This window comes from Piliocolobus tephrosceles, chromosome 8 (genome assembly GCF_002776525.5).
Source record: "Piliocolobus tephrosceles isolate RC106 chromosome 8, ASM277652v3, whole genome shotgun sequence".
In the NCBI taxonomy this organism is placed as follows: Eukaryota; Metazoa; Chordata; class Mammalia; order Primates; family Cercopithecidae; genus Piliocolobus; species Piliocolobus tephrosceles.
This window is the reverse complement of record NC_045441.1, coordinates 91,546,351-91,567,288: the sequence shown is the minus strand read 5'-3', so window position 1 is coordinate 91,567,288 and position 20,938 is coordinate 91,546,351. Positions and strand designations below refer to the sequence as shown.

General features: G+C 37.1%; 1 protein-coding gene across 2 annotated transcripts in view; it reads right to left on the bottom strand.

The window, feature by feature from the left end:
• The window catches only part of SEMA3C (semaphorin 3C), a 179,417-nt gene that overhangs the window by 90,816 nt on the left and 67,663 nt on the right, over positions 1-20,938 (bottom strand). The window lies entirely within an intron of this gene.

Here is a 20,938-nt window from a genome sequence, read left to right as displayed (position 1 = left end):
TCTGTTATATGAAATAAAAATAAATCCTTGCAGTTTTTAGGCACCTGGAATTGAGGTTTTCTTTTTCTGTTGTAGAGATAAATACTAACTGATATATCTTTTGAGGGTCCACAATGCCTACCACCACTTTCTCACACTTTCTCTCATGAGGAAAGTTTAGTTTTGATGTTTTTTCCAACACATTATTTTTTCTTTTCCCCTTCTTTTTCTAATCTGTACTGAAATAAAACCAAGAGTATGATCTCAGCTGGAAAAACAGGCTCAACTAAATTTTATTTGCAAGTAACAAGCAAACAATTGCAGTTCTCCTCTTTACCTGTTTCATTAGAAAATCGGCAATCCAGGCCAGGCACGGTGGCTCACACCTGTAATCCCAGCACTTTGGGAGGCAGAGGCGGGCCGACCACGAGGTCAGGAGATCGAGATCAGCCTGACCAACATGGTGAAACTCCGTCTCTACTGAAAATACAAAAATTAGCCGGGTGTGGTGGCAGGCGTCTGTAATCCCAGCTACTCAGGAGGTTGAGGCAGGACAGCCTCAATTCTCCTGCTGAAGCAGGAGAATCGCTTGAACCTGGGAGGCAGAGGTTACAGTGAGCCAAGATTGCACCACTGCACTCCAGCCTGGGGTGACAGAGTGAGACTCCATCTCAAAAAAAAAAAAAAAAAAAAAAACAGAAAATCGTCAATCTATCGCATTAATTCAAATACCGCAGGGAGCAACAGCTACATCAACTTAAGACCTTTCTGGTCCAGGGATTTTTATCTAGTTTTCCGAGCCATAAAGCATCTTCAAATTTAATTACCTATAGCTCACTGATAGTTGACAGCTGTTAACCAGGGAGATTTACTTCAGAAGTGCCCTTGTTGTGATAAAAGCCTAGGCTATTTTGTTAAAATGCTATTTAAATTGCTGTTAGTAGTCATAACTGAACTATATGACTTGGGGAGAGAAACAACTTTTTGTTAGAACACAGAGATGAGCTCAAAGCAATGATAATTTTATTTATAAAAACAATGACCCAAGAATCTATCATTTCGTTTCACATAGATCCAATTTAAGTAAATGAATGATCCAGTGATTTGGCCACGGTTATAGAAAGTGACTGATGTAATGATTTGGCTACAGTGAGAGAAAAACATTACAATGACTAGTCCATCATCTAAACAAGGCAAAGAATGGCATTGTCATTCCTTTAACCTCATAATGATGTCATCCTTTTTGAAGCATATGAAGTACAGCTATTTGTGTTGTTTCTCAGGACATGCTCAATTAATGAATAAGGGACTCTGGCTGAGAGTATGTAGTATTAGAAAATGCAGTGGCTCCACAAAGAGCAGCATAGGTCTCCTGGCCCCTGGGAAAATCTCCCAGGAAACAGCATTAAAAAAAAAAAAAATTCTACATGTTTATTTCCCATAATCCACATTATTGTACAGCTCCATGATGGAAAATTACTGAATGTCTTCTACACCAATGTTCCCTGGGGTAAAATTTGCCGCATAATATGCTTACCTAAAATTCATGTATCTACATGAACTTTTCTTTGTAATAGAAACCACTGTGAAGCTTGAGAATTTAACCAAAGGTAGAAGAACAATAAGTTCCCCCAAAATCTAAGCCCTGGCAACAGAAGCTTCCAGAGCTACCTGAGTACAGTCAATATATTGTTACAGCAATTGTAACATAATTCAAAATACAGTAATATATTATGTCTGTCAATAACACTCTATTACTATTCATGAAAGAACAAACCTTTGTTCTCTGTTAAGCCCGTCAGTGATCTTAATATTTTTGAATTAACTAAGTCACGAAGAATCTCATTCACGTACTCAAAAATGTGATCTTGATAAACGAAGGTAGAAAGTTTAGGGTTTTATTTTACAAGTATTTTTTATAGTTGTCCCTTGGCATCTGTGGAAGATTGGTTCCGGGATACCCTACAGATAGCAAAATCCAGGATGCTCAAATCTCTGCTTCAAAAGGGCAGAGTACTTGCATATAACCTACTTACATCCTCCCTATACTTTCAATCATCTCTAGATTACTTAAAATACCCAATGCAACGTTAATACTATGTAAATAGTTGTCATACTGTATCGCTTTTAAAATGTGTGTTATTTTTATTGTAGTATTGTTATTTTTTATTTTTTTCTGAATATTTCTGATCAGTGGTTGGCTGAAACCACGGATGTGAAACCTACAATTCAGAGTGCCAGTTGTATACCTGTCAAACTACACAGTAGGGTAACTCATTCACTCAGAATACTACATTGTCTTCAGCCTTTTATAAAATTCAAAAATACGTAAAAGATTACTTGATTGAAAATCAAATCCCAGGAGTCCCTGGATCTGAGACATATGCAGTAATTACTCATTAATTTAAAATTTATGATGTTATTAATTTATTCAATATATATTTATTGAGTCCTTATCCCAGCAGGCTAGACACTTTGCTGAAATAAGAGGACTGAAATAATGAAGATACCATGTCCTAATGACTACTTCATTGCTTACCTAACATTATGTTATTCTGTTTGGCTAGTCCATCAAAACATTCTTCTCATCATAAACCTCAGATCTGCCTCAGGCAGAATGCACATCTACAGATTTCAAAGTAAATCCTTAGGATATCTTTTACTTCAGAGATATTGCTACTGACAGGATAATTTTCTCTTTTGAATGTCTTATTTCAGAAGAATTTCAAGTAGAGTGGGCTCAAGTGACCCATCCTCTCTCCTAGGCTTATTGTTTTGAAACTGGGTTAGAAAGTGAACTTCACCTGTCTGTTTATAAAAAAAAAAAATAATAAAGACAAGCAGTGAAACTTCAGCAGACTGAAACTACAGCTACTAATTCCTAATGTGAACAAAGACAACAGAGACCAGAGGGCATGTTGTTAAAACCATATTTGCTCAAAAATAATAGCCCCGGTCAGGCACAGTGGCTCACGCCTGTAATCCCAGCACTCTGGGAGGCCAAGGTGGGTGGATCACGAGGTCAGGAGATCGAGACCATCCTGGCTAACACAGTGTAACTCCATCTCTACTAAAAAAACAAAAAATTAGCTGGGTGTGGTGGCGGGCGCCTGTAGTACCAGCTACTTAGGAGGCTGAGGCAGGAGAATGGCGTGAACCCTGGAGGCAGAGCTTGCAGTGAGCCGAGATCATGCCACTGCACTCCAACCTGAGCAAGAGGGAGACTGTCTCAAAAAAAAAAAAAAAAAAAAAAAAAGACAGACAGCAGTGAACACAGAATGTATCTCCCAGGCACTGCATCAGAGGGAAGATTAGCAAACACACAGGTGCCTAGAAACAATGACTCTCACCCTGGTTTGCCCCAAACAGCCCCAGCTTGTGCCCATTTCCCCAGCATAATTAACACTAGTGCCCTGTTTTATTCTCAAAAGACTCATGTTTTGGATGTTAAATTGTACGGCTGCTCTACTTTTAAGCAACTTCTTAATTATCTTGAATGGTTTTCTATTAGTTTTAGTAAAAATTTCAAAATTTTAACCCTTTCCCATTTAGAACAGAAAGTGGAGCATGCTGTCACTGTTCATTTAATTTTACATAAACATGCTGTTTGAGGCTGAAGCAAATCTGACTGATTTTCACTGTGAAATAAAATATAAAACTGTTCTTGCAGTTATTTCTAAATAGAACTAACAACAGAATCATGTGAATCTTCAGAATCATCTATTTCGCAAACGTCGGATTAATCAAATCAATCTTCGGCCAACAACTGTTCAAGATGTTAACATCACACATAGGAACGCTATGTTTTCTGGGATTTGACATTTTCAGGAATTGAGAATTACTATATTTCGTGAATTGAAATACCACTACTAAAAACAGAATACTATAAACAGAATAAGTATTTTGTTTCCTAAGTCGATATACCAGAGTGATGCGAAAATAATAATAAAGGTGAGATATTTTGTGGCACAGTTACCTTGGGGTAAATGCTGTAGCTCCAAGTATTTTCGGAGCAAACAGGAAAGGGTTAACATGGCCCTCCAGGCCTCCTATGATCTAGTTCCAGATTACCTCACCAGAAATCTTAATCATCATTCTTGGCCTATTCTTTGTTCTTGCTCTGCTGGCCTTCTTTTTACATCTTGCTCCTTTTTTGCCTCAGGACCTTTGTACATGTTATTCCTCTTGCTTACAAAATTCTTCCTGCCTTTTTCTAATTCGTACTTATTATCCGACCAATAGTTTTGATGTAATTTAAACGGCTGTCTCATAAAAGCTCTCTCAATCCTTTAGACAAAGTCAGGTCTCAGGTCTGCTGATATATTTGCTCCTTTCCCTGCTTGGTTTTCTTTTCTCTTGAAGGCCACCTGGAAGGTCACCTGAAATGGTTTAAACTGTCCTGGATTGGGGGGTGGGGGACTACACTATGACTTGCTGAAACCTATCTTGTTTCTGTACAGTTTTTAAGTAGAAATTGGCTCTAAACATGAAACACAGGTCTTTGCACATTCACATTCTACCATTTTTTTGTTTGCTACATTAATTTTTATTATTTTTTAATCATGGTGAATTAAAAATATGAGCATAAACCAATCAAATGGAAAAATGCCATCAAATTTCAGAAAATCATGGTTTACATGAAATATTAATAATTTATCACTATTAAAAAGTAGGATGTGTATGGCTGGAGTAGGTGAAAGGCTTGGCTTTGGAAACAGTTGACCAAGGCTAAAGTTCTAGTTTCACCTTTTGCTGGTACAGGGTTTCCCCCAACACCACCCTCCAGAGCATTTCCCTTAGGTCCTGCATCTACAATATAAAAAGAGAATGAGAATATTTTGGAACCAGAAAAATCTCTAATGTTCTGTATAGCAACAAAATGTCTATAGAAACAATTCCTTTTTCACTGTTTGCATATATTATCTATTGTTGTGGGATATCTGTAAAGCTAATGTAATCCTTCATATTACTATACATCTTACAGGAAAAAAGGTTCTATGTAAAAACCAATCTTAGAAGTATAGCCACAGTAATACAACTGTGTATTTTCTACAAAGATGAAGCTAAACCAAAAACAAGGCTATCTTGTTCACCTACTATATTAGTCCATTTTCACACTGCTACAAAGATACTACTTGAGACTGGGCAATTCATATACAAAAGAGGTTTTAATTATCTGTTTCACATGGCTGTGGAGGCCTCAGGAAACTTACTATCATGGTGGATGGCGAAGGAAAAGCAGAGCTCGTCTTACATGATGGCAGGAGAAAGAGAAAGAGCAAGAAACTGCAACACTTAAAACGCTCAGCTTTCCTGAGAACTCCCTCACTGAGAATAATAGCACAAGCAAAACCACCCCCATGATCCAGTTACCTCCCACCAGGTCTCTTCCTTGACATGTGATGATTACAATTGAGATGAGATTTCAGTGGGGACACAGAGCCAAACTTTATCACCTACCAAAAATATATTCCATTGTGTTGTGTAATTCAATTAAATTGAGAATTCTAAACTCTGATTTCCCTTTCTCTAAGCTCACTTGGAAGACATGGCCAATCGTTTGTTTCTTGTGTGGTAACTACTGTCTGGATTCTATCTCAGGGTATGAAGAATACACAATTAGGGAATATCTCAGATGTCTTGAGAGACTCTGAACTGGCAGTAAGTAACTTCTAAAAAGTAGAATAAAATCTGAATCTATCACTAATCTACACAAGGACAACACAGATGAGCTATCAGTATCAAGGATATTCATACAGCTAGGAAGGCCTCAGTTTCAGAGTATCCACTTGAGATATAAACAAGGCAGATCAACTGGTAGAGGAGGAAACACTTCATCTGACACCTGCTTTCTAGACCTCTTGGCACGTCTGAAAAAGCTTTACTTTGAGGCAAGGTGTTCAAGAACAGCGGTTCCAAGATGGCTAACAAAACAAAAGCAGATACCTAACAACAGACAGAGAAAAAAGTGGGTACAGAAGAGAAATGTGGTATCAGTTGGAGCTCGGTGTAAATAAGTGTACCTCTTCTAAATAAAGTATTACGCTGTCATTACAATTTTTTTGGTAAAAACGTTAAGATATGGAAAACATTTTCTCATGTGCTAAAGTTATAAAAGCAGGCTATATTCAATATGAAAACAAGTGTTAAAGGTCATTCACAAAAAATAAGACTCGTAGGGATATATTTTAAAACATTTATAGCAAAGCCCTTGGATGGTGGGACAGAAATATAAAGACAGCCAATATTTCAGACCAGTGTGTGTGCACTGGGGAAGGATGATGAGCCGACATGGTGTATCATGTTAGCAAAACCCCAGAACACCGAGAATCTAACAGACTCCATTCCTCAAGCACGTCCCTTTAAGTGACCACACTGGAACCACATATGGAAAGAGTCTTACAGCAACATTTAACACTTGTCTTTCGCAAAATTTATACTATTTGCTGGATTTGTATGCTTTCAATAAAACTCCCTTGACTATATGGGGGCTTCCAGTGGGTACTTTTAGTCAGCACACTCAATTATAGCAAGGATAGGAGATCCTATGTGCTAAGTGAAGTCCCTTGTCCCTCTCACCCTCATAAAGTTCTGAACACAGCCCACAGCTCTCTCTGACATAATGCTTGTGTTTATACATAACACAGCCCACAGCTCTCTACGACGTACTGCTTGTGTTTACACATAACACAGCAGGCTGTACACAAAATAGAAATATTCTTTGAGACATATATTTATTCATTTATTAAACAGATGGTAAAAAGTCCAGGTGTGGTGGCTCATGCCTGTAATCCCAATATTTTGGGAGGCAATGGCAGGTGAATCGCTTGACTCTAGGAATTTGAGACTAGCCTGGACAACATGGCAAGACCATGTCTCTACAAAAAATGGAAAATTTTGCAGGCTTGGTGGCATGCAACTGTAGTCCCCGTTATTCAGGAGACTGAGGTAGGAGGATCACTTGAGCATGGGAGGTAGAGGTTGCAGCGAGCTGTGATCACACCACTGCACTCCAGCCTAGGTGACAGAGCACTTGTCTTCAGGAAAAACAAAAAAGACAGAGGGAGCGATGGTAAATCCCAGCAGCTAGGTAAAACTATGAAAAAAATTTGATATCTCTCTCAAACAGGATATAGTCTAAAGTGGAGGTACACAAGCAACTGCAGTACAAAAAGATGACCTCAGAAACTGAGGAGGATTAAAGAATGAACATTAAGTCTTCCTGGAAATAATAGAGAAATCTTAGACAGAAGGAAGTACTTGATCTTGTTTCTCCATTCAATAAATATTAACTAAGCCACTCAATATTATACTAAAATCACAGAAATAAATGTGCAAAGTATAGTAAAAGAGAGGGTAAGTGTTTAAGACAAGGGCTTTACATCATGGCTGTGGAAACAGTCACGTAATCTTTGACCTGAAGGATAAAGTTGAGCTAATAAAGAAATAAGCATTTTCCAGGGAGTAGAAAAAGTTTATTTTCCCTCAGGTGGGAGATGCAAAGGATGATTAGAAGTCTGGGGGGGGTTGATCAAGAAGAGGATTAGAGTGGGGTTTTCTCAGCAGAAACAAGGAGCCAACCAACACGGAAAGATCCAAACTTCTTGACTGTTAAACCATAGGGGTTGAATTTTTCCCAAGTCACTTCAGATGCCAATGAAACAAATCTGAGCAAGCACCTGCCGTGATCACATACAAGCTTGCTAGAAAGACAATTCTGCTTAATGAAGAATTCTTGAGAGCAAGACTGCTTCATGATACAATATTAAGTGAGTAAAGTAGAATAAAAATATTTTGTATTCTTCAACTATTGTATTGCTGCACATAAACAAATAAATGTTGAAAAAAGTCTTGACAAAAATGCAACTGATAAATATTCTTATAATCCTGGAGGCTCATTTCAATGCCCTGTCAGTTAAAAGGACTGTAATTACTCTTTGATCAAGAATCAGGCTATGCAAACTTTCCTTACAGACCACTGTAATTTACATATATTCTTAAACAGGAGTCTAGTTGCACTGCACTTAATAAAATGCAGAACTAGGCAATGACAGAAATATCAATATCTAACTGGAAAACAGCCATATGTTGGCAAAAAAAAAATCCCCATCTTTAGATTCCTTCAGAATGATGGAGGACCACCCACAGCTTTCAATAAGACAAACTATTTCAAATTTAAAAACTCAGCTCCCCCCACCCGCAAAAATTCTTGAACTATGCTTTCACTTGATGCATTCTTAAATTCATTTTCTTTTGAACACAGGAAAAAATATTATAAACTATATACCATAAAACTTCAAATGTAAAGGTCCAGACTTTATGAACAAAGAGATGGAGAGATGTTTTCCTAAAAAGACAGCTACTTTGTCTAAATATTATTTATTTCAATGTGACTCATTGTTTAGCCAAGTTACTACATTTGGCTTCAAAACAAGAAACAAGTCTGCAGAACTGCAGAGGACAGTGGAGATATGTTCATTTAACTTTAAATACATTTGTCAGTCATTCTACGCAGAAGCTCCTTTTTTTCCTTTTTTCTTGTCTCTCTCCCCCCCGCCGATACTGTCTAAAATACAAGGTCAGTGACTCTGCAGTGCTCAGCTGCTGGAGCAGAGACTTAAACAGTCCTTGGGAGTGGGCTTCTACTATAGTAATAGAGCCACCCTTTAATTCTTTTCAAGGGAAGCACAAAAGATGCCACCATGTTTCCTGCAGCTTTGAAAGCCCAAGACACATCATATATACAATGGCTTTTCAATGTATATCCAAGACATTTCTTTTACTTTCGTGCTAGAGTGGGAAACCATTTGTTTCCAAATTTCACGTGATGGTATTTTGAGATGCCATCACTCAAGCTTTCAAAAGAGATCAGTGTTGCACTTTGCTGTTTTTGTTCTGGAAACATAATATTTATCATTCTTGCATGTACTTCAAGAAGAGTAGCAGAATATGAGACTCAAAAGTTTATTTTACAAAATGCTGCCACCCCATTGAGATAAACATTAGCCATGACTTTCTTTTTAATTTTCAGTAAAATCTTTTGGTGGAAATAAGGTGCATTTAAAAGAGGAAATGACAAACCATAAGAAACCCAGTTTGACCTAAGTATTAACAGCTTATGGTCACCTTTTTAATGCAGAGGGAAGTTTCACTTCACTGACTTACAGACATTTTTATACCTGAATCTCAAAAAGCAACACATTTTACTAGGCAAAATAACAGTTATAGATAGCTGAGGTGTTATTTGAGGGACTTAACATTAAACAATTTAAGTAACTTTACAAGATTAAGTCAAACAAGCCACATTATGCCATACAATCAGAACAGCAAATAAACAGGGCTCTAGTTCAGCATCTATCTCTTGCTTCTTTTCATCAGAGACATATAAATTGTATTCCCTAATTTTAAAACTCTGCAAGCTTTATTACTTCATCGACAGTGAATATGAAAAGAACAAAATTATTTTTTCGCATCCAGGTATAAAATTAATTCAAGTTAGTACATTTCCAATCCAAAAATCAGTTTAACCTAAAACATAAAATTAGAGGCTGGGAGTTGGTGTGTGGGTGGGGGTGCAGATAAAGAGAAGTTGGTTAATGGATACAAACACAGAGTTAGATAGAAGTAACAAGTTCTAACGCTCTATAGATGAGAAGGATGACTACAGTTAACAACAATGTATTATATATTTCAAAGTAGCTACAAGAGAGGACCTGAATTGTTTCCAATACATAGAAATGATAAGTACTCAAGATGATGTATATCCCAAATAACCTGACACTATCATTACACATTCTATGCATGTAACAAAATATCACATGTACTCTCTATATTATCTATCAGTTAAAACACAAATTAAAAATTAAAATGAGACTCTGTGTGTGTGTGTGTGTGTGTGTGTGTGTGTGTGTGTGTGTGTGTGTTTAGCTTAATGCATTTCCCTGGAACAAAGTCTGGCTTTTGAAGACAAATCTACTCTCAAATCTTGGCACTGCATCTGACTAGCTATGCGGCTTTAGGCAACTTAAATTATTAGTGCCTAAGTGTTCCCACCTGCATGATGAAAAAATACCTACCTCATGGGACCACTGTGCTAACTGAATGAGAAAGTAAGTGTGAAACACCTGGAGCATAGTAGCCATCACTCACAACTGGCAGGCTAGCCACGCAAACACAAGAGTTTCAATTTTAAATAAGGTATTTGTACACTAGCTTTAGGGCATTACTCCAGAGTTGTTTTCTAAATTAATCCTGCTAAATAAAATCTATTGAATTAACATGAATTTGTATTGAAATGTAATGAATGCACCAATAAAAATCATTATGATATCTCAACATTCTAGGAAAAATAATTTTGATTACAACACAAAAGTAAATGAGAGGAAAAGTTTTCTTACTCTTTATCCAGTCTGCCTAATTTAAGTTACCACACACACTACTTAAGTCCTACTGAGAACATACAAAGTACGTATAAAGTCTCTAAGAGGAGTTTACAAGCACTACCTCATTTACTCTCTACAAAAATGTTATTAACTAAATTTTATTATATTCTCCATTAAATATATAAGAATACTGCAAACGAGTCGTGGGCATCTTTCCCAAATTTTGAATGTTAAGTGCCAGTGCCCACACTCTCCTGTCCCCATGGAGAATGAGAATATGCTCAGCTGAGGCACTTGGTCTCCATCACTTTTCGTGAGTATAGCTGTAGTCTTCAAGTTTTAATGCACATACAAAATGTGTAAGTTACTTATTAAAAATAAACGTGCTGGTCAGTGCCAGTTTTATGCTATAAACTGAGATCCAACAGTTCTCCCAGCAAAACTTATCTGACCAATTGTCATATTAGTATTATTAATGATTATATTTAATCAAACATTTGTCCAACAATATTTTCTAAGATTTTACATAAATTAACATTTATCCTCATTACAGTCCTACCTGGTATACAGTGGTTCAGAGTGTGGGTCCTGAGCTTGACACTTACTTGTTTTATCATCTAGCAAAGTTACTTTATTTCCTTGGAACCTCAGTTTACTTACCTGTAAAATGGGGGTAATGATATTATCTATCTCATGAGTTCCTAATTAAGATAAAGCAAATTAATAAATTAAAGCAGAGCAGTTCCAGGTCCATTATATTGCTCAGAAAATATTGACTATGATCATTATTCTCATTTTTAAGGAATAATAATAATAGTTCTCAGAGAGGTCAGATATCTTTCTCAAGGTCACACAATTAAAAATGGCCGATGGGAGAAAATTAAAATGATATCTTTCTGGCTCTAGAACTACTGCCCTTTCCAACACAACACATCACCTTTCTACACTGTCAGGGCAAACTCGACCGTCAGTGAACCATGCCTTTTTGAGTAAATGCATGAAATGTGCCAAGGAGTTAGCACATTGCTGCAGTAGTTTTCAAGATGTATAACACGAGCACCATGAAAGTGTCCTTCTAAATCTTTGTATCTTTGTGAAATGTCTTTCTCTTTTTGTTAGAGGGTTCACTATCTCACTGTTTGAGGAGAATTTTCCAAATGAAAGCAGAATCCAGAGCGTGAACTAATCAGTGAGAAACTGCTCTTGTTGAAACTATTGTGAGGCTAAAACTGACAGGAAATTTGGAAATGGGAGACAAAAGGTAATCATTTCTGTTGCTACTGGGAAGTTGACCACACCCTCTGTGGTATCTTTCACTTTTTTGAAACCTGCATTTCCTGTGTACTTCTTAGGTGGACATCAGTAAGCCAACTGCTATTGAGGGTATTAACACTTTTAAAAACGAAAACCGTCTTCAACGAGGGAGACAGCATGCTCACAGTACTAGAAGACAAGGCAGTATATGATAAGTGCCTGTAAAGACAGGCAGCGAATGGCACCGCCATCATATTCAACCTACAAACAATAAAATCATGTTCCATTCCTCCCTCCCAGCCTATCAATCAACCGCTAAGCCTTGCTGATTTTACCTCTAAAATGTCCCCCATGTCTGTCATTTTTTCTCCATTTCTATTATCACTCAATTCTAGACACATATCGATTCTAGTCATTTCCGATGGATAATGGTATGAGCCTTCTACTTGCTCTTCCTGTCTTTAGTTTCCTTCTTTGTTCAAATATTTATTGAATGGTGGAAAACCATGGGCATTAGAGGCAGTCTGTGTGCTGGGAATACAATGACTAGGACCCTACCTTACAAGGCATGTGGAATTCTCACATCAGCTTCATGCTTCTATCTGAACGAATTTACCATCCAAACACTAAACATGACCATGCTTTCACACATTTTCACTCTGTCGCATTTGAAATCTACTCAATGACTTCCTATTTTTTAACCAATAGTTCTGAGAAGTCATGCCTACTTTAAGAATGTAGCAAATGCGATGGCCTTTCTTTGGCTGAAAAATTTCATATAAGTTATAGTCATAAAATATTTCATGCAAATTCAGGGTGTCACTGATACTCTGAAATTCATTCAAGTATCCCCTAAGTGTAGTCTATGTGACTAGGAGATAAATGTCTCATCTAAAGGGAAAATTTCAAGCCTACAAATATGTTAAACAAGGCCCTTCATGACCTGACCCTTGCTACCTCCTCAGCCTGATGCCTGGTATTTCCTCCTTGATCTTTATGCACCTACCATAGAGCTATCTGTATCATTTGGAAAACATCATGCTATCTCATGCTTCTCAGCCATATTCATACTAGTCTCCTGTGCCTTTTTTGCTTTGCTAACTTTTCGTTGTTTGTGTGTTTGTTTTTGAGACAAGGTCTCATTCTGTCACCCAGGCTGGAATGCAGTGGCACAATCATAGTTCACTGTAACCTCTAACTCCTGGGCTCAGGGGATCATCCCACCTCAGCCTCCTGAGTACCTAGGACTATAGCCACACAACACCATGACCAGCTAATTTTTGTTGATTTGCTCAGCTGGTCTAGAACTCTTGGCCTCAAGTAATCCTTCCACCTCAGGCTCCCAAAGTGCTGAGATTACAGGTGTGAGCCATTGTACCCAGCCCCTTTTCCATGTTTTTAAGGCTTAACTGATACTACTATCTGTATAAAGACTTTCCTGATTCTCCTGTGAGAAATGATGAAAATGGCTCACTTTTATTTAATAATACACTATTTTACTGGTACCAAGATAACTAATTGTAATTACATACATGTAAACTTTGCAACAGCACTACGATGTGCATACACTGTACTTCGTATCTTATACATAAGGAAACTACACTTAAGAGGAGTTAAGTATGTGTTGATCAATTATAGCTGAAGAGCAGCAGAGTCAGGACTGGAACTCCGGAATGCTGAACTCTAAAGTTCTTTCCATTGTAACATCCAGTACTCCTTTTGTATACTGAGTACATGTCCATTCTTACACACTTTAGATTCAACCTTGGACTAATTTACCCCGCAAGTCTGAGTGTACCAGACAAATTTTACTATTTATTTCAGAAACTTCAGAATAGTTTAGAGAGACTGGAAGACTGTGCCTGTTCAAAGAAAACTGTTTAAGCTGACCTGGCTGAGACCTTCAATTTTCTACCCAGTTTGGATGCGGGAGACAGAAACAAGGAGAGAATGGATTATTCATCTCAGCATTTAGTGCTGCCACATTTTGGGTATTTGTCATTCACCCCAGAGCAAATTTGATGAAAGAATGGTATAGATCACTCTCTAATGCTCAGTGGTGAAGAAGTGTTTCTGTGTCTTTGTTTTGTTTCTGTAACATACAATAAGAGTAAATTTCTAGGTAAATAAACATTAATTCAGCCATGCAAATATAAGCCCAAATTTCTTAATAATAGATTTGGTAGATATTACTTTGTCAAATAGCTATACATGTCCTAAAGATACACTAACATGTTCTGCATTTATTGTTTTATGGACTGGTAATAACTGTGGACACTCTCTGCCAGCTACAAAGGAACATACTTAAACAACACTGGCACTGAGGAGGATTTTTTTTTTCCCTTTCCCAACGGAAAAAGAACAAACTCACTTGGCATCCTCATTTTGCTTTTGAAGCATTTAGGACAATGAATCCACAATGTAATTTGTCAGCAAATCTTCCAGTACTGAGAAATCTATATAGGGCTGACTGTGGCAACAGGTGTTAAGAGCCACTGGGGCTACAAACAAGCAAGGTGTCATTGTAGAAAGCATACACTAGACACAGGGGATCTGGAGGGGACACAACCACCACCTTGTTCATACAATCAGCTTTTTATTCTGAGGCACAGCATCTCATTCAGCCTCAAATTTAGCATCTGTAAATGAAGGGGTTGAACTAAATAATCAGTAAGATCGTTTCTAGCATTGGTCTTTTCTGATTTCAAGATTTTCTAAAACTACCTTTAACTCCTACCCCAACATAAACTTTGAATGCTTTCAGATTTTATGTATACTATGCTATTCCTTCTTTCCTGAGATGTTCTTTGCTATACATGCAACTAATGCTAGTGTCTCAGAGGTAGTTATACAATTTCTGAATAATGGTTAAGCATGTAAACTTAACTACATCTGAATTTGAGTATGTCTAGTTTGCTCTAATTAGATACTCAGAATAAAAATCAGCACCTAATAACTAAAGTTCAGGACATTAAAGAGAAAATATTCCCAGTAATGTCTCCCTTGAGATTTTGACTGTGACTATGGTCCCTCCTTCTAGTCTCGTAACTGAACTGCAACCTCTAACTTTTGACCTTAGGAAAGTCACATCATCTCTTGATGATAGTCCTCTACCTACAAAAATGGTGCAACAGTAAATAATTGCCTCCTCTATCTAGTACACAACAGTGAATAAAATCTGGCAATGGAAAAATTACTACTTACTAGATGATAACTTGACCACCTTCATGCCTACATATGCTGGACACTGAATAACACTGAAGGTCAGGTCATGGGGCACCATGTTCCACCCTGCTAAATATTTCTTCTCCTAGCAACATTTGAAAAAATAAAGTTAGCCTTCTTTATGAAAGGATAAAACAACTCTTCGTCCCAGCCCTCTTACAGTTTTTGATGGTTTTATTCTTCAAAGGATTTATACTCTGTTTTTCCAGCAAGTATTTTTAGAAAACATTAGCAAAATAGTCCATTCCAAAATTTTCTTCAGAGCATTCTTTCTCTCCATTCTTTCATCTCATTTTAATTTAGTGTTTCTTTCTTACATATTATTTATGCAAACTATGCATTTTATACAAGCTAGTCTTCTCAGCCTATGTTTTCATTTTATTTTTCAATTTACAGTGGTTTTATTCATGGTGATTTTGTTATAAAATTTAGATAGAAAATTCTTTTCCTCACTTTGGATGCCCTCTTTTAAATTGAACGCAGTCTCTAACATGGAGAGATGGTAAGATCTCTTATAAACCCACTTCAACACCCTTTCCCTCATCATGTTTCACAGCAACACACGTTTCTTAACGCAAGAGATTTTACTGCCTTTTAATCCAGCTTTTGAATGTCATACAAAACATCATTTTGCAGCTAAGTTTCTAAATTTAGCCTTAAGTATGTCTACCTAATTCTACCATGAGAGGATAATTGCTTAATCTTCTACAGTAATCTTCTTTACTGTTCTCCATAAAAAGAATACAAGAATATATATATATATATACTTTGCCTTCATTTTATATAATTTACACGCAGCTTTCCATCTACCATTTCAAAACAACAAGTAGCAACACTAAGTTTTAGCAACAGTGGCCATTAATAAACGTTGAGGCTTTTGCTGAGTAGACCGCTACATAAAAAGAAAAATCACCATTGCTGACAAAATACTTTTCCTTAATTTTAAATCCTTAATATTTTCTTTTTAAACTGATCAACTATAAGTTTCTTTCATCATTATCTCTATTTCATGCATACAAATGTATATGCATAAAAATACAAGTCCTTAAAGATGGGCATTAATGAATATATTAGATAATAGTGTACCTTTTCATAACTGAACGATCAAAGAGAAAGAAAATCAACACTTTAAGTGAGGGTACAGAGTAACAGATATTCTCAGTTGGTGCAAATATAAATTGGCATATTGTTTCTGGAAGGGAAGTCTATTAGAAGTTTAAGTATAAATTTCTACAGCAAAACTCTTGGAGAATAAAGTAGGAGACAATCTTTGTGGTCTTGGGATAGCTAAATGTTTCTTAAATAGGGCAAAGAAGTATAAATCATAAAGAAAAGAATGATGAGTTAGAATACATTACAATTCAGAATTTTCATTTGTATAACACTACCATTATGTGGTGAAAAAGCAATGCAAATAATGGGAAAAGATTTCTAAGCACATATAATCTATAAAGGGCTCATACCGAGAATGCATAACAAACTCCTAGAAACCAATAAAAAAATACAAACTAAAATAAAATGGGCAACAACTTCAAATAAATGTCTTACAAGATATTTAAATCACCAACAAACTGAATAGTGCTCAAATGTAATCCAGAGAAAATAAACGTAAATTATAATGAGATACTACTATATAGCTACCTGACTGGCTCAAACTTTGTTTTTAAATAACAGTAAAAAAGAAATGCGTTTATTTCCAGGACTTATCAAAGACAAAGAACAACGAGAATTATCATAAACTTCTGGAAGGAATATAAATGTCTATAACCATTTTGGAAAATGGTTTGGCTTTATCGTCTCAATTGGAATGTATATATACCTATGACCCCACAATTCAATTTCTAGTTACACACCAAAAGATGTGTGTAAAATGTTTACAGCAGTCTTATTCACGATAGTTCTAAAACGGAAATGGTATGAATGTACATCAACAGGGGCTGGGTAAATGAATTGTTGCATTTTTCTTATAATGGGTACTACTCAGCAATAAAAAAGAATTACTTCTACATGTAAAATGTCAGTGAATCTCTCAAGACATTAAGCAAAATCAGTCATACACAAAATAAAACATCCTATGCAATTCTATTTACATAAAGTTCAAAAAAAGGCAAAAGTAATCTATGGTCATAGAAGTAATCCTGGTGGTTATATTCAGGGAGAAGAGAGAAGATAGTCACTGGAGTGACAAAAGGGGTCTAGATATATTTTTCAACCTGCGTGGTAGTTAGACAAGTATGGTAACTTTTGCTAACTTGTGTGGTATTTCATATATACTGAAGATTTTGTACTTTTTTTCTATGCTCAATTTGCTGATAATTATAGTTTCTAAAAGAGTATTAAATCGATGCATGCATAATCTCTGAATCAGTGTATATTAGTTTTCTGTGGTTGTTGTAACTAATTACTACAAATGTGGTGACTTAAAACACACATTTTTTTCTCTCACACTTCTAGAGACCAGGAGTATAAAATCGGTTAACACTGACATTGAGGTGGGCTGCAGCCCCTCCGGAGGCTTTGGGGATGTTTCTTGCCTCTTCCAGCTTCTATTGATTTCTTGGCTTGAGACCACCTCCCTCCAATCTCTTCCTCTGTGGTCATGTTGTCTTTTCCTCCCCTTCTGTGTCAGTTTCTCAGCCTCTTTCTTGATAAGTACACTTGTGATTCCATTTAGGGCTCACCCAGATAATCCAGGATAATTCTGCCATCTCAAGAGCTTAAATTTATTCACATCTGCAAAGTCGATTTTGCCACGTAAGATGACATTCTGCCCGGCGCGGTGTCTCATGCCTGTAAACTCAGCACTTTGGGAGGCCGAGGTGGGTGGATCACAAGGTCGGGAGATCGAGACCAGCCTGACCAACATGGTGAAACCCCATCTCTACTAAAAATACAAAAATTAGCCAGGCCTGGTGGCAGACGCCTGGTCCCAGTAACTCGGGAGGCCGAGGAAGGAGAACTGCTTGAACCCAGGAAGCGGAGTTGCAGTGAGCCAAGGTTGTGCCACTGCACTCTAGCCTGGGTGACAGAGCGAGACTCTTGTCAAAAAAAAAAAAAAAAAAGACATTCACAGGTTCTAAAGATTAGGATGAGCGCATCACTCATGGGGCCATTATTTAGCCTACCACAGAGTATGACTGACAATACTAACTATGGTTTCAGAGGAGCCAGACCTAACTGAGTGCCACAATCAGCTGAGAGGGCATCATGAAGCAGGAGGGGAAAAACTGCTGTTTATGGACAATGGTATCAGAACACGTAGAGAGAGACAGGCAGTCACAGCACAGAATGACCACAAATGATGTCAAGTGATAAAGAAAAAAAAAGTTGAATATAATCCACTATTAGTAAAAACAAATTGAAATATATCTGCCTAAAATGTGGTACATTTTCATGAAAGAAGACAATGTTAATTTTAGTTGTATTTACATCAGAAACTGTAACAGTAAATATATTAATTTTAATATGATAAAGATATTAAAGGAGAATATCATGAACAATGTTTGTTTCGGTTTGTTTTTCCACACTTCTGAAACCCTTGATCTTCTCTAAATGCCTGAGCTTGTTACTCTTACACAGATTACTCAGGCTGCTAATGCAAACACAATGACAGAATGTTGCCATAGATGAGGCATTTCATCACCACTCTGGAACTAGAAGACTCTCGGACACATTTGGCTGGAAGCAGAGGAACCCTTTTATTATATCCTCTCAGCAGGTATCTGAGAGAAATCCCCATGGAGAGTCAGGACACTCTCTCATACACTGCTTTTCACATAACTGCTACTTGTGGCAGCTTCAGCTGTGACCTTATTCATGTTACTAGTTTGAAATGCATGTTTATCCCCTTGATACAGTAGCCGATGTCACTTGTTATTCACTTGTCTCTTCAAAAGAAAAGAGTCAAACTATGAAACTACTAAAATAAAACATAAGGGAAACTCTCCAGGACACTGGTCTGGGCAAAGATTTTTGAGCAAGACCCCACAAGCACTAGCAACCCAAGCAAAAACAGGATCATCTCAAGTTGAAAAGTTTCTGCACAGCAAAGGAAACAATCAACAAAGTGAAGAGAAAACCCACAGAATGGAAGAAAATATTTGCAGACTACATACATGATAAAGGATTAATTACCAGAATATATAAGGAGTTCAAACAACATTCAATTTAAAAATGAGCAAAGCTGAATAGACTTTTATTATTATTATTATTATTATTTTGAGATGGAGTCTTACACTGTTGCTCAGGCTGGAGTGCAGTGGCGTGATCTCGGCTCACTGCAAGCTCCGCCTCCTGGGTTTGCACCATTCTCCTGTCTCAGCCTCCGGAGTAGCTGGGACAGGCGCCCGCCACCACGCCCGGCTAATTTTTTGTATTTTCAGTAGAGACGGGGTTTCACCATGTTAGACAAGATGGTCTCGATCTCCTGATCTCGTGATCTGCCTCCCTCGGCCTCCCAAAGTGCTGGGATTACAGGCGTGAGCCACCGCGCCCGACCTGAATAGACATTTTTCAAAAGAAGACAAACAAATAGTAAACAGATATACATAAAGATGTTCAACATCAATGATCATCAAAACTATAATAAGATATTATCTCACCCCAGTTAAAATGACTTTTATCCAAAAAACAGACACTACCGAATGCTGGAGAGGATGTGAAGAAGGAACCTTTCCATACTATTGATGGGAATACAAATTAGTACAGCCACTATGGAGAACAGTTTGGAGCCTCCTCAAAAAACTGACAATAGAACTACCATAAGATCCAGCAATCCCATTGCTGGGTATACATGCAAAAGAAAGGAAATCAGTATATTAAAGAGACGTCTGCACTCCCATGTATATGGCAGCATTATTCACATCAGCCAAGATTTGAAAGGAAAACAAGTGTCCATCCACAGACAAATAGATAATGTGATACATATACACAACAGAGTACTATTCAGCCATTAAAAAGAATGAGATCCTGTCATTTGCACAACATGGTTGAAACTGGAGGGTATCATGTCAACTTAAACCAAGTACAGAAACACAAACTTATGCGTTCTCACTCATTTATGGGAGCTAAAAATAAAAGCAATTGACAGACAATAGAATGATGGCTACCAGAAGCTGGGAGGGTAGTGGCAGGAGGGGTGGGAGAGGAATTGCAGATGGTTGATGGGCAGAAAAATACAATTAGACAGAATAAATAGGATGGAGTATTTGACAGCACAACAGGCTAACTACAGTCAACAATAATTTATTGTACATTTAAAAATAACTAAAAGAGACTAATTGGATTGCCTGTAACAAAAAGACAAATCCTTGAGATAATGGATACCCCCATTTACCCTGATGTGATTACTACACATTGTATGTCTGTATCAAAATATCTTATAACCCCATATATATATAGTTATGAAATATATATACATTTGCTATGTACCCACAAATATTAAAAATGAAAAAAATTTAAACAGGAGATTCACTTTGGATATTATTTTACAGAAAAAAATGAAATAAAGTTATCATTATAAGCTCCATAAATAAAACTCAGGTCACTGAGAAATGTAAAAATTATTTTGCTCTAATTAATATAGCATGTTTATAAGTGAGACATCACAATGACCCTGAAAAGCTACATTATGTGTTTTAGGTAAGTTTACTGATAAAAATATTCTCATAAATCTGGAAGACTGTATGTACCCCAACAAGATGCTCTCAAAGAAAATGATAAGTCTTTTTAAGGATCTCCATTTGTCCTTAGCCCAAGAAGACATTCAGATCAGACTCCACATGAGCTTGCACTAAATGGCAGCTCATGAAGGTACAGGGAAAGGGGAGGCTCGCTGTTCCTTTAACTGAGCATGCTCTGGAAAGCAACAATTCCCCCTTGCCCGTCACATAGAGGTGCTTAACAGCATAGGTAAACAGCATAGGTATACCTCCCATTAGAAAGATGATAGTCTTAAACTAGAACTCAGTTCTGGGGCCTCGCTACTGGGCCAGAAATGAACTTCTTAGTTGTTAGATCCTGGGTGAGACCAAGGTTCTTGCGTAGGGCTGAGGTAATTATTGTGAGAGTCATCTGGGGTTTTCATACATATATGTGTG